The sequence below is a fragment of the Lactuca sativa genome, chromosome 8 (genome assembly GCF_002870075.4).
Source record: "Lactuca sativa cultivar Salinas chromosome 8, Lsat_Salinas_v11, whole genome shotgun sequence".
NCBI lineage: Eukaryota > Viridiplantae > Streptophyta > Magnoliopsida > Asterales > Asteraceae > Lactuca > Lactuca sativa.
Window position 1 is genome coordinate 63,067,578 of NC_056630.2, and position 9,551 is coordinate 63,077,128.

At 40.7% G+C, this 9,551-nt stretch overlaps 1 pseudogene; it reads left to right on the forward strand.

Annotated features, from left to right (window-relative positions):
* Window positions 1-7,113: 7,113 nt before the first annotated feature.
* Window positions 7,114-8,109, forward strand: LOC128128153 (elongator complex protein 4-like; annotated as a pseudogene).
* The last annotated feature ends 1,442 nt before the right edge of the window (window positions 8,110-9,551 follow it).

Here is a 9,551-nt window from a genome sequence, read left to right on the forward strand (position 1 = left end):
ACCACCAGGTTCCTAAGATTCCAAATAACAAGGCTACCCGGCCTATAAACCCTGTTGCGTCACACACTGACCACCCACGTAATTCTATAACTCAAGATCCAAAACCCTGACCCAACGGTCTCTACCAGGTACCACATGTATAGCCATAATCACACGGTCCTCACCCATGGGTCCCACCCAACTATACCACATAGCGTCCTCGCCCACGAGTCTCACCCATCTAGAGCTACACACGCCCGACTCCACCTCGGACCCCAATGGTCCTCAACCTAAAATAGAGAAATACTCCCCGAAAATCCTGACCGGTATACCCAAGGTACGAACTGATTCCCCCTTTACGCTAATAACCACCTCCAACGATAGTCTACCTCGAACTAGTGAATGCTACAATCCTATCGCAGTCTTACAACACATCTAACCAACCATGGTTACCACCCATGGCCTTACCACACCCTAATCATCAAAAGCCCACGCATCCTGAGCCGAAACCTGCATACCACTACATCCAATCAGGTGTTCGAGTCATACTTCGAATTCCAAAGCCCTCAACCTGGATTTAACGCCAATCCTATTATGTATAATAAAGGAGACGCCGACCAGCAGTTGGAAGTTTTGTGAACTCCCACTTAGACAACCTCAATCTAAAAACCCACTTAGGTCATCTCGGCCCCTGGCCAGGATGTGAAACTTACCCTAGTTCCACACCCTTCCTAACTCCTGGAAATCCTGATCGATTCTCCCCCACTTGGATTCATCAAAGCTCTCTCATCTCTTAAATCTGATGGATTCCCGACCCATCAATCTCATATAGCATGAACCTCCTATGACCTGTGCTAATCAATACTAGCGCTCCATTGCTAGCCAAACTCAATAATCGCCCTGAAATCCTGAAGATTACTCTTGAAATCTTAACCAGTCTGATATTCCAAATCACCTCCCATAATACCATACCAATTCCTGAGCTCTCTCATCTCTTCACCCCAACTTCCATTCTCAAAGAATAATTAAATCCTAATCGACTACAACCTATGCGAATATAAAACTCCCCTAACCTTTCCAATGACCAAACAACTCATGTAATTAACACCACCATCTTCCTGCTACCGCTCCTCTCCTCGCAAGGGTAGTGTTTGAACCCAAAATTTCTTCCATAGGAAATCGCTGATCATACCAGAGCAGATGATAAAACCATTGAGCCCTGACTTCACTAGAGAGCTAACCCGCTAACTCTGACCAAAGATCCTCCAAGCAATACCCCTGAATTGATCTCGACAAAGACCTGAATCAACAACTAACCACACAAAAACCCGCTCAACAAGATACGACCCTCTAAAGATTCAGTGAAGAATCTAGGCATGAAGAATGGCATCACACAATCCTTATTGATTACCCAAACCCAAGAAGAATTCCAATGCAACACAAATTCCCGATAATAACCCAAAAGAAAACAGAAGATAACATACTCGCAAAAGCATTTGAAGGAATCCCGACCTCCTCCTCCTGAGTTACCCCGACTATCCGAAGGACATGGTGCAAAACTCCCCTCCAATCCCAGTGGCAAGAACTAATAATAGGGTCCTCCTGCCTGAAGGATTCTAAGGGTCCATAATCTTTGGGCTCCAGATGAGCCTCCAACTGCCTTACTACAACCTCGGCCCGAAAGGCCCCGAGATGACCATCCAAGAGCTCCAAAATTCCTTCCTTGACTAAACCAAAAATCGTTGGGGTCCATTCCAAAATATTGCGAGTAATCTCCAATGAGATAAACTCTTGCATACGCGCATCGATCGGCTCAGTACCTGCTCCTGAGCCGGAACCAGAACCTGAACCTCATTCGTGAGTGCTCAGCGCCATACCGAAAACAACATGCAAAAGAACCGAATATATCTATGAATCCTCATCCTACATGCTTCCTAGATTCTCCAAGACTCTCTCCGATTCGAGTATGGATCCTAAGCTTTTAGTAGTACGGGCCCAATACTACCTTCGACACCTATCCATAATTTCCACAAAAATCCTCCCGAATCCTATAAGTCACCTTCTCAAATACCAACAAAGCAATCCATAGACTTTCCTAGGTTCTCGGCCTCACCCTGCCATCAGCTGTTGAAGAACTCCCCATAATGCCGGTCACCCACCTCATGAATACAATCACATGCAACAAAGTTTAGATAATCCTTCGAATAACAGACTCATCCCTACAACGGTTCGACTCAGACAAGAGATGTGCAATAGGGTCAAATCTATCACTCTGATATTATTCAACCTTTGTCACGTGTGACTTGACAAATTCACTTAGTAGCTAACTCCCATCACCTAAGAGTTCCACAAAGCACAAAGCAAGCAGCATTCATGCGGTAGCACTCCAATCCATAGAATAATAACGAGCTTCCAATACCACATACTACAACCCATACTAGGAGCTCCAACTCCTGCTACTAATTGCCTTATGCATACAATATATACCCAATCTAGCATCCCATGCTTCCTAGCCTATAAGGCATCACATAGCAGATCAACCTATCACTGTATAATCAGAACTAGCATGCAAGTCTACGAGCTCATACAATAGGCATACAGACATTTCTCCTAGCATTCAATCATGCAAAAACTGAGCAGATCCTTAGCCCTAACTTGCATGTGATTCACAGATTCATAAATCAAATCACAACAGATAACATGTATGGGTATTTTGGGAGAAACTTACTTGAGCTCGATCGATTGCAAGCACCACGCCCTTTCTTGTATTAGAAAAATTGTTTCCGTTTTTAAATCATTTTTCTTTCATTTTTGAAAAACTTTACCAAATCCTCAGTTTGAATTCAGACACACCCGAGAGTATGTCTGAATCCCTCAAACCATGGCTCTGATACCAACTTGTAACGTCCCCAAAATAAAAACATAAAATTTTCACTTTTAGATTAAAAAATATTTAATACATATCATTTCTATAAACCCAAGGTAATCAAGATTTATCAAAACATCGTCAAATTAGAGTAGAATGCAGAAACATGTGGTATATGCTCTACAATCATCCTGAGCTCTTCCATTTGAAAACCGACGTACCTGAAACATAAATTGAAAACTGTAAGCACAAAGCTTAGTGAGTTCCCCAAGATACCAGATACCACACATACATAAATCACATACTAGGCCCCTACTCTCCATCGGGTCTCGTCCGGTCTTGAGTCCCACTCGGCCATGGGCCCCGCCCGGCAACGAGCCCCACTCGGATTACAGATCTGTTAATCACCAGTCCCCGCCTGACATTGGGCCCCGCCTGATACAGACATAATCATATAACCATATGATAATATAAACATATAACCTTAATAGCACATGTAATAATCACAAACGCTATAGCATACCATACAGTCATCGAGCCCCACCAGCATCGGGCCTCGCCCAGTAAGCATAAAAACAGATACTAATGACTAGCATACAATCTACTCATCAGGCGTGCCTGGCTTTGGGCCTTTCCCGGTAAGCATATCATCACACAACACATACAAGAGTCACATACGCATCTAGCATCCTAACATATAAACCATGGGCTGATATTGGTGCCTTCGACCTACTAAACCTAGTGAGGAAACTCACCTCGCACTGCCGAATTGCACAGAATATCCATGGCTACTGGCTGACAGATCCCCAAACTATCAATATCAAATAACATAAAATTAATAATTGGATTCCCATCCAAACCATCAGACCATTACTAGGGTAAATGACAAATTTACTCCTTACCTAGTTTGGACTAAAACTAAGGCCCAAACTCACAATCTAAAAGGCCCAAAAGCCAAATAATCCAACAAGGGCCAATTATGGCCCAATTTTCCAAATTGGGCCCAAACCCCTTACATGGGCCTTACCCTAAAGCACAACCATTTTTCCCTAGTCCAAAACACTTGCACTCAAATGGCCCACTAAGAACTCAACACCCAAGCCCAAAAGAAAGCCCAAACTTGAAGCCCAATATGCAAAATCCCACGGGGCGTACTCATCTGTATGCTAAGCGTACACGCTATTTGGATTGTATGTTGCGCGTACAGACTTGTACACCCAGCGTACTCATCCATTAATCCAAGCTCTCCATTAAGCTCTTAATTCTTAAGTCCAAAAGTCCAAACCATAGATCTGAGTCCTAATAAGTGCCTAGAACCATAAAGTGTAACGTCCCAAAATACGAACCAAAATTTTTTATTTAATCATTACTAAAATCATTAGATCAATACCATAAATAAAAACCCATACGTCAATATCTCAAAACGATAACAAAGTATCACGAGAAAAGTGTATCAAGACTGTATCAAGCATATCTACGAAAAACTAAATCAACTCCCAGGATAGAAACTGAAGCTGTGGTGTGTGCGGTGCCATCAACCCGAGCTCTTCCCTTTACTTGCGGAAGTACCTGAAACCAAAACTGAAACTGTAAGCACGAAGCTTAATGAGCTCCCCCAAACTACCACATACCAAAAAATATCATAAAAACACATACTAGGCCTTGCCCACTGCATTGGACCAAAGTCCGGACTAATTGGGGCCTTACCCCCTGCATCGGACCGAAGTCCGGAACTGACTGGGACCTTGTCCCCTGCATCGGACTAAAGTCCGGACTAACTGGGGCCTTGCCCACTACATCGGACCGAAGTCCGGAAACTGACTGGGACCTTGTCCCCTACATCGGACCGAAGTCCGGACTAGCTACATCAGACCGAAGTCCGGAACTAACTCAACAAAGCATGGCATAAACATATCAACTAGTATGAATACATATATTGCATACTGCATCGGGTCGTAGCCCAGAACACATAACACATAAATTCTGTCTGAGCCACGAAGGCATCAAACATACTAACTACTGAATCGAATCGAAATCCGAAAACTACTACTAACTAAACGGGCCGGCATTGTGGCCTTAGACCCGTTCCTACTATAAGGAAACTCACTTGCACCGCTGAAGTTTTGCTGATAACCCTCTGGCTGCTAACCGATAACCCTCTGAGGCGCTACTACTCTAGCTCTCCGTGCTACCAATATCAATATAAGACTTAGTCTGACAGTCGTCCAAAAGTCAACTAAGTCAACTCTTGTCAAGGTCAAAGTCCTGGTCAAAGTCAACCTTCCAGGTTGACCCTACTCGTCGAGTCAGCCTACTGACTCGCCGAGTTCATAAGCTCAGAAACCCCTTTCATTTGCGACTCGACTCGCCGAGTCAGACCATGACTCGCCGAGTCTACTGATTTCCGAGTCTTGACCTGTCCAACTCATTGGGTTCCCACTCAACTCACTGATCCGAGTCTTAACTCGAAGGGTTTGGGGTTTCACGAACTGACTCGTCGAGTCCAAGAACAGACTCGCCGAGTCTAAGGCAATCTTCAACAGGCTCGCCGAGTTGTTCTTCTAACTCGTCGAGTTCCTGCCCATCTTCATACAACTCGTCGAGTCTATCCATGTGACTCGCCGAGTTACTACGCGACTCAAGTCTGATATCTAGCCCGACTCACCGAGTCATCTCCCAGACTCGCCGAGTCCATATGTGCATTCCCATAATTTCGAGTCACAGAGCTTCTCCTTTGCTCCAAACAATAGATCTAGTCTTCTAATACTATCTGAACACATAAAGTTGCTAACTTTACGTGTGTTTATGATGAAATGAAGCCAAAACACTACAAATTAACTATTAAGGAGGCTAATTGGGCTAGAACAAGGTCATGGCTACCAAAAGATGTCTTTCTTGAGCTTCTGGAGCTCAAGGATGTCTAGATCTACAATATGAACCGATATAATTGCTTCGTCATTACGAATTTATGGTTTTTGAGCTCAAAACCATCCATTTGGGGGCAAACTAGATCTAGAAGTACAATAGCTGTGACAACCCGAAATTTCCATTGTATGAACATCATCTATTCAATAGAAGCTAGTTCAGTTTCTGTGGTTTTCACTACTAGAAAAACAGCCTTTTACGACGCGCAAACCACGACGCTCATTGATCTATGTTACGCAAAAGAGATCGACATTAAAAAAAGTGTCATCTCTTCAAAAAATTTAAGGATTTAGGTCACGCATTATTGCGTGCCCTTAATTTAGTGTTATAAGAAAAAAAATAAAAACACGGAGGGCACCGTATCTTAAGCGCACGTCATCTGTGAGTGTCGCTTTATAATTTTAATGAACGCGCGTTCGTTTAGTAGATAGGGGGAAATGAAATCCCCAAAATTTTGAAAACCCGCCTTGTTCTTTTCTACCTTTTTTCTATCTTTCATCTTCACAATCGATTCTCTCCTCTCCCTCCTCTCCAATCCGCTTCTCCCCTACTCCTAACCTTACTTGTTAATCGTCTCATCGGATCTCTGCTCTAATGTCTCTCTGAAGATCAAGAAATTTCAAGCCCTAGTCTCCCTCTGAGGCAGAGACGAAAAGAGAAAGAAACATGAAGAATGGACCTATCGTTGTTACGACTTATGATGCTTCTCAAAGCTTCTCAAAGCTTTTGATAAGAACACTGGCTCAGTTACTTCTCAAAGCTTTTTATAAGCACCCCGTCGGCTTTACATACCGGAAATCGACCCACATCCTCAAATTAGGGTTTTTTTCATCCTTCAAATTACGACCCACATCCTCCATAGATCGATCCTTATTGCTTCATTTCTCACAAGAAATTGAACACTTTACATTCACAGGGCAACAAAATCAACTATTTCTAGAACTTGGGTTTCAGTTCCAATTGAAATTGAAGGGTTTCTGGTCACCATGATCAAAGGGTTAGGGTCTCGTTTGTCAATGAATGCTCACAGGGCCACGGAAGCTAGGGTTTTTGGGCAAAGCTAGAATCGATCTTGTCTCGTTCCTTCGGAATCACGAAGACGCTGATTTCCATGGAGTTCACGCGGACTATGGTTCAGAGAGTTCTAAATTAATTTATCTTCAAATCCTGTTTGGAGAACTTCTAGTTTACACTAATGAGCGTTGTGGAATAGATTGCATATCTGCTTTGGTAGTTTCCTTCCAAAAATGATGCTGTTCAAGTATTCTACAAACATTATATATGATTATTAATAAAATCATTTACTCCAAAATCATTATATATGCTGTTTACCTGTTTGATCCGTTTGTTCTTATTTCTCAGGAGGATTAAAAAACTGTTCGATATTTATGGCTACTGGCAAAGTCCGGACAAGTAGTTTCTCAAAGAACTTTTCAGCTGCACCTACCTCTTCTGTCCCTGGTCTCAAGTATGGACCAAATGGAACAATCTTTCTTTCATCAGGCATACCGGATCTTGATAGTAATCCCAATACCCCCTTTTTATATTTTATTAAAGCATCAGAACAAGTATGACAACAATTTCCTAATGGATGAATTGTTTCTGTAATATCTAGAGATTTTAGGTGGGGGATTCCATTTAGGAAGTCTGGTAATGATCATGGAAGACACTGAAGCACCTCATCATATGCTTTTGTTAAGGACTTTCATGTCTCAGTGACTAGTACACAACCAACCTGTTCTTTATGCAAGCCCAATCAAAAACCCTAGAGCCTTTCTTGGAACCTGGCCAATTACTTTAGTCCCCAAAGATGACAAATCTCGTAACACTGATGCAGAACAAGTACTACTTTACTTTTTCCTATTTTGCCGTTAGGAACATGCATCTTTCTCTTTACAACTACAACTGTATTAATGTAAATTCTGCCTTTTTATGAGCTTGTAGAAGGATTTGCGGATTGCTTGGCAATATAAGAAGTACCTTGGGGAAAATAAGCAACATAACGAGGAGCGAGGTAATTTTGTATCTTTTTATCCATTGTGGGGATTTTTAGTATAAAAAGTAAACATCTTTTGTGTTGTAATAATGTGATGCAGATGGGAAACCGTGTGGAGTGTTTTAGCCTTTTAGATTGTTCAAATCTTGATGGATTCCGAGATAGTTGTTCAAAGTTCATATCTCAATTTCCAAAGTACTGATGTTATTACTAGTAGTGGATTGATCTTATTAAACTTAAAAGTGGTCTTCTTCATTGACTCTTACACCTAATTTTCATAATTCTAATCAGGTATGATGGAAATATCACAAGTGTAGGAAGAATTGCTATCCAATCATTTTGAAGCCTGTAGTGTTCGAGGGATATCAAATAGATGGTGCAATCTGTGATGGAGCTACAGGGGCGACTGCCAAAACGCTTAAATTACCTCGTGAAGATGAGTTTTGGAGGAGGGGAATTAGTGCCTGTGCAATCTGTGATGGAGCTTCACCAATTTTTAAGGGTGAAGTTCTTGCTGTTGTTGGAGGAGGTGATACAGGAACTGAGGAAGCAATATATTTGACTAAATATGCAAGACATGTACATTTACTTGTACGCAGGGATCAACTAAAGGCCTCACAAGCTATGCAACACAGAATCTATTTGTTCAGGTATATATATATATATATATATATATATATATATTTTTTTATTTTGTGTAAAAGTAAAATCATATATTTATGATTGTTCATATGTTATAAAAATAAAAATAGCCGAAGAGAACCAGAGGAACCTGATGATGCAACCAAGGGTAGGGATGTCTTTAATGAAAAGCCTCCTCCTGATGAACTTATGGCTGCATCAGATATTGGAAAGTCTGTTACAACATCTCTTCCAGAAAATGTGGTAAATAGCCTACTTTTTGCTTTTAAAATGATTTATTTGATTTTAATAAATAATAATTAATATCCTTGATGATATATATTTACCAGATTATGCACACAACATTTCACATATTATTTTTTGTTTTTTGTATGCCAAGATTCAATTTTTAATATTTTTTTATACCTTGGCAAGATTTATTGACTTTCCAACTCTGTTACAACATAAGGAGTGTTGCCTTTCTAGACTGAATAGACCATCTAAACGAGACTAAATGACCATTAAAAATGCTAAAAATGAAAAAAAATACGAGTTATAAACTAACCTTTGGAACATGGATGAAAACCATCCTTTCTTCTTTGAATCTACTTTCTTATTTGTCTCTGCTTCATCATCATCTGTGCATCATTCCTCTGATTTTTGTTTATTCAACTACATTTATAAAGATCTTGTCATATTTTTTTATGCTTTTTTTACTTTTCAGCTCTAGTGGAAGCTCTGTCTGCATTAGTTCTTGTTGTTCTGTTTTTTGGTTCAAAAATTTGGAACTGCAAGAGCGAGCTTTTTGTTCTCACCTATTATGGGTGCATGGACATTGACTACTCCTTTTATTGGAATTTACAACATCATATATCATTACCCCTCTATTTTCAAGGCAATATCTTCACATTATATCTATCAATTCTTCTCAAGGAATGGCCATGAGGGATGGTTGTTGCTTAATGGTATGGTCCTTTGCATAACAGGTAAGAGCTTTCTTCCTTTTTTTTTTCTTTTTTTAATTTTTTCTGTTAAATTTCTGGATGGATAAATGATATTTGTCTCTTGAAAGTAATGAATGAACATATAGACTCGTTATTTATTGAGTAAATGACCATTTTACCCTTCTACCTAGAAGTGATGCTGAATAGAGGTTAAGTGTTT